Here is a 6453-nt window from a genome sequence, read left to right on the forward strand (position 1 = left end):
AGATGGTTTGTTCCTGACTCTGTCTTGCCTGTCCCAGTAAAATTGCACATCTCATCCAAGCATCTCAGTCTCTTTGAAGTGTCAAAGGGACCACGTGAATTACCCAAGACTCACGACTTAGGAGTTGTTCTCATGAACTCTTTTGACTTGAAGCCAATGATAAGTATTTTGTCTGGTATGATTGTTCGCTCACAGTTATTAATTTAACACAGTTTTAAATTTTGTGTTCATGTCTTTGCACCTTGAACAGTCGCATTGTGTTGCTATGGAGTACAAGAAAAACCTGAACTGAGCCCTGACTGGAACTGAATAATGGGATTTCCATTTCTAAGATGAAGAAGCAAGTCACTAGCATGAATAAACAAGCAAGTCTGAAAAAAACCAAACACGCATCTTGTGGATACTCATGGAAAATAAAGATGAAAAGGTATCTCAAGACGTTGTCTATACCATCCCACTCTTTACAGATGGATAAATTTTATCTCTGTCATTACTGACTAAGTTTTATCTGATCTCTTTTAAAAAGATTTACAATCCCCAGGCAATCTTGCTTAATGCATCAGTAGCCTTATTTTTAGAAAGTTTTTCCTAATGTCTAACCAAAGTCTATTTCTGCTGCAATGGAATGTCTTATTAATCTGCAATATCTTTATTTTTGAAGACTGCTCTCACATTTCTGTTAGGTTTCTCTTTACTAGAGCCAGCACCCCTGTTTGTCCATTCTTCCCATGTAATTTGTGTTTTTCTAGAACTCAGATCATACACATTGCTCTCTTCTGTAGCCTGGTGAATGTTTTATCTCTCCCAAGCATGGCGGCCCAAGCCAGGCTTGCTGAGCTCCTGCTGATCTTTGTCAATACTGAGGAAAGTGGAAGAATCACTTCATGTATTTTATTGCCTCTATTTATATTTGTACCTCTCAGGATGTAGTTTGCTTTTTTTGAAAGAGTATGCAACATCCAGAATATTTCTTCAGGGTGCTCCCTACTCATTTGCTCCTCAGTCTGTTTTTTGCAGTGGATTATTCTTGACCAGACATAAAATATTGGATTTCTTATTTTTAAATAGCTGTTACAGTACGGATACTGCAACACACGTATCAGACAACGAGGCCCGTGGAAAAGAAATATCTATGAACTGATTCTTGGTAGATGTTTCAGAGATGTTTCTCCAGCCACATGGCCGGGGCTATGCTGAGGAACTGCTCAATCACGGGACCAAGGGTCCTTCTGCCCGCGCAGGGGACAACAAACCAACCAATGGGGAACGAGGCTGAGCAGGGGCAGGGAAACCTCGTGCCTCCCCCCAGGACCCCTCTCCCACATGGCAGGGGGGAAGGGACCCCAACAAATAGCCTCTTTTTTTTTTTCCACAAACAATCCATCTATGTAGTTAACTGGTGTGAAATTGCTTAGTTGAATGCTAAGCTTATATTTCTTCCAACTGACTTTCAAATTTTTTTAAATTTTATCATGCTGGTTATGCCTCAGATCTATAAACCTTCAGCTTTGCTCTAATTATAGCCCCAGAGCCCAGGTACAGTATGTTCATGTGCAGCCTGGACGTGGCCCCTCCAGTTACCCTGTTCCAGGTACAGTGGTATGATTATAGCTGTTTGACCTGTTGCACCATTGGAAGTTCAGCTTGTCCTGATAATAGTGCAGTTGTGTTTACTGTCCTTGCAGCTCTGGCCATTACATCTCGTTACACCATTTTAATAATTCAAACACTGACATTTGAGTGATATTATGTCCAAAATTCAGGCACAGAAAAAACGGTTCTTTCAACTTCAGAGTCTTTTATTTAGCTGTTCTCTTGAACTGCCTGTTTTCTCACAACACATTCCACACTCTGCCACAATCACTCATTGTGTTTTTCCAAAAACCCTGGAAGATACTGTAAGGCCCTGCTTCAGCCAGAAATTTTTTTCATAAAAAACTTTTTCTTATACTTCAGCACTTTCACGACAGCAGGATGAAAGAAGTATCTTTAAAACATGTTGGGTAGCATGTCTTGAAGCACTGGCACAGGTGAGGCAAATGGTTCTCAGCACGTCAGCTGTTGGGGCTGAGCCCTGGGAGATACCAGGTGCTTGGAGGGCATCATTGTCAAGTTGTCACATTCTGTCATACTGTCATTCATGGCCAAGAATGTGCTGTTTTGGTGTAAATGTTTAAGAACTGAAGCATACTAACTTACTTTCTCTGTATTTTGGATCTCACACCTGCTGAATTATCAGCTGGAAGAATATCCCAGGAGCAGCTCTACTTCACCTCATCCAAGAACCTTTCCAGCAACTTACAGCCATTTTAAAAGTTCTTAGGCAGCCTAGAGTAAAACGGGTTAAGTGCAAACACCTCTCTTGCATCATCCCAGTGGAGTGCCTGACTGCCTGACCACATCCTACGTATGAGGAACTCAGGCAAAGTTACGTAGTCTGCCCAAAGCCACGCAACAGGTTAACAACTAAATCTGGAGCTACTGGTCTCTTGCTGAAATGGCTGGACAAGATGACCTTGCTGGCAAGTTTTACTAAAACCTTTGCTGTCTTCTGGGGAGTTAGTTTGTTATGTAGGGAAGCTAAACCTTTCTGTGAACACTAACTTTTCCAAACTGGAAGGGCATGTGGAAGGGACAATCTGTCCCTTGCCTGAAGGCTTCATTAGCACGAATCTTGAAGAGATTGAGATCTCATAAACTCATTATTGTGCAGGACCAATTTGAAATGCTCTCTGAAAAGATGGCTGTAATACCAGATCCTGAGCTGCAGAGGTTCAGTATGCAAGGATGACGCTCACACCTGGCTCCTGTGAAATGCTTAATCCCGCAGACAAGACGTCCCATGCTATTTACTCATTCAGCCACACTCAGCTGGCGCAGAGTGCTGGTGTTCATGTGTGTGAGCTACATAAACATGCATATATGCTGTACTGCACTGCATAAATAAATAATGAAATACACAAAGACACACATATATATTTGTAGATATCCCATGTTAAAATGGGGTTGGAACATGCAAGCTAAGGACACTGTGAAGTATTGCTTCGATACAAGTGCAGTGCCTGAGACCTGGGTGCAGGAGAGGTCATATCTTTTTTATCCACCATGATCACCTCAGCCTCCATTGCAATTGACATTATTTGTTATTCTCTCAGAAGCATTTGGCCTTTTTTTTTTAATCAATTGTAAGTATTTGTAAGAAGCATCCATGGCTGAAAAGAATAACAAAGCAGAATTACAGTGTGTGGCTTTGTACCCTGAAAAGACTAGAAATCTTTCAAAAATAATGGTAATTTACAATTAGATGGAATCTTACAGTTGAAATCCAAGCACATCTAAGCATATGATATGATTCATATTACTTGCTGCTAAACCGATGTTGCTAATTCTTTTGTAGCTTGTCACAACAGAACAAAGATAGTGGTCTCTATTTTGGGAAGCATATGAATCAGTGGGAGAGCCAAAAGGAAACAAATGGATCACTGGTGAGACTAAAAATGCCTCAGAGATGTGAACAGTGTGTCTGCTGACTCTGAGGTTGTGCAGAAAAGATTCATGGAAGGGTTTTAAGCATGGCTAGCCACACAAAAAACCCACATGTTTTGAGCTGACAATTTAAGGAGGAAGTGTCCTTGCACACTGTCCGTCCTTCCTACGTGATTTAAAACAAAGATATGATACAGACAGAGACTGCTTATTCTCTCACTGAACATTAACTGACAATCTTTAAAAGGTAAATCCAGCAGAGGAAAATAAGTTATATGACCAAGGCAAGTTCCTCCTAAACAACCTGTAGTAACAACCTGATCAGGCAGACCTGCCTATACATTGACTGTGGGGTGCTGATCATTCCAACATCACCACTGAAATGAAGAAGAAAAAAATGAAGGGCTAATAACCATAGTAATAACCCATCAACATCTGAAGCATGCAAGAATTTCATAAATGTAATAAATGTATGTTCAATGCCATAGTCAAAAATTCACAGGTCATTTCCCCTTTGGATGTTACCAACACTTTGTTTGGCTGGGTTAGGTGGAAGGTTTGCTCTGGAAAGGCTCTTTAATCACATGGCAAAGAAGAGAACAGTAGAAGAGTGATTCCTGGCTGTACCCAGAGGTACAATAGGGTCTTTTATTACCGAGTGCTGAAGGAGAGGACAGGTTCAGGTGAGAACAGTGAAAATACACTGGACTTCTTCTAGTACAAGAGACAAATCAGAGAGTGGACAGACAATCCCAATGGAAAATATTTCATTAATGCCTCTGGCCTCAGGACAAAAATCATTCCCATAATGACAAGAAGAGGCATCTGGCTCTGGCTCTCTGCTGGCTGGCACTGCGGTACAGCACTACCTGCTGTGATGCCCAGCACACTTCAGCCCAAGCTAACAATTCAAATGCTGCCACTGAAGGTGCTCTAGAAAAAAGCAGAGTTATTCAGACCACTGAAATCTATATTGACTTGTGAGAGGATTTTTATTTTGACAAGAAGAAAAGTGTGGCTAAAGCTTACCATTATTTTTTCAATCTGGCTATGATTCATAATGGCTTCCTGCCAATGGCAATCTGAAGGCAGAGTTGTACCTGGTTTTGCTCTCAAGCAATACAAAAAGCAGAATTTGCATTTTGACAGTTTCCAAGGAAAATTAGTTTTTTTCTGAAATGCACTCTGCTGAAAAGGGCAACAGATTGGATGTTTTAAGATAATAGTTCTTCCACAGAAAATGGAATCCTTCAACTTTTTCAGTCTATCTTAGAGGATCATATCCAGTAATTTCTGCCTCCTTGGATCTTGCTCAGCCAAATCATGAGGGTTCTAGTCATGTCAAAATTGGATTCTTGAATTTGCTGAATTCATGCTGTAAAAATATAGTAACAGGTCTCTAACACCTGTTTTGCATAAAAGTCTGGAAAGGCCTGCTCATACTCAAAATTGTAATTTGCTGTTTGGGAAAATAGCATTAGAAACTTGTGACTTATAGCAGGAACAATCAATCTGTCATCTTGAAGCCAATGTTGCAGAAATTTTTGCACTAAATAAAGTCAGGGAAGAAGAGCAGTAATGAAAGTGCCTGTTTTAGTTGAGACTGATGTTTAAATCTAGAAGTCCACTTCAAAAATGGGATTGACATTTGTACAAGCACACGAATGTCAGACTGTGCTTTTTTAGGCTTGGATCTGTTTAGACTGTTCATGCTTTAAACAGCAGGTTTGAAGTATTTGTACCTAAATTTGGACAGAAAAGTTTGGGCTCTTTTGAACAGTAGCTAGTATCTTTTCCATAGGAAAAACAAACAAAGCAACCAAACCAACACAACAGTATTTTGTTGTGGTTAATCATAAACTTGAGATATTTTTTAAATTAGAAACCCTGGCTGTTTCTGCATAATGCATGCAGTAGGACAGACCAGGATCTATCTGACAGCTGTGATCTTGCAGTATCACACAGAATCTCTTCCCATACAGCACAAGACTTTCTGCCACAGCCAGATGGAAGCCATTGAGCAGAAGGTTTTAGACTTTGTCTTAATCAAGGTTAAGTTCAGAGCATCAGTTTTTAACTTACCATTAATCTGAAACTTCCATTTTGGTAGCTGCACTAGACTGACCTTAAAACGATGGCACACATCAGCAAAGGTGACTGGTGTGGAGGTTCCTGTACTGATATGCCAGGTTCTTTCTGTGTGGGAACGATGGACGTGTTTGTGCAAATCACACTGAGTGATATCAAGCTGTTTGTTACACATTGTTTGGAAAGAATTCTTATTTATCTTTGTCTGGAGGATATATCTTGTCGAAAGTTTAGACAGAGATTATTATTTTAGTCTGTGCAAGCTCTGTTTGGTGTGGTTCTCCCTCCTGCTTCTCTGTGTTTCTAACACAGAGATAGATCTGCATTCTCACCTACCCTTGAAACAGGCACGACTGTGGAATAGGGCCTCTCCAAGAGGCACAGCACATGGCAGTGCTTTGTTGTAAGCTCAATGCTCTCATTGTAACTCACAGGTCTTGTGGTAGGAAGGTCACTCTGTACTCCATGGCTAGACACATATTGTGCCTGCTAAATACTGCTGTAGTATTTCATCACAGTGGGAACCCAGACAATAGGTCATGCCTTGCATTAATGTGTAGGATCTTGAAAAATCAATACAATTCAAACAACAGGGGACTGCTGCCCAGTCGTTTACTATTCCCAGGACACACAGACAGCAATGGCTGTGCCATTAAGCTGCCACTGAGCACACAGAAAGTACAATGTGATCTCTGCTAACTCCTATCAATAAACCCAGAATCATGCATGGGCATGTGTTATAGGAAATATAAATGATTCCCTTGCTCCAGAGATCTCTTCAGAATACTTTCTGTAATACAAATATGAACGTCAAATTCCTCAAAGGAAAGCCAGTTTCTGAGTCAATTTTTGTGTCCAGCAAGCCCCAGACGTAAGTGA

The sequence above is a fragment of the Corvus brachyrhynchos genome, unplaced genomic scaffold (assembly GCF_000691975.1).
Source record: "Corvus brachyrhynchos isolate BGI_N302 unplaced genomic scaffold, ASM69197v1 scaffold302, whole genome shotgun sequence".
In the NCBI taxonomy this organism is placed as follows: Eukaryota; Metazoa; Chordata; class Aves; order Passeriformes; family Corvidae; genus Corvus; species Corvus brachyrhynchos.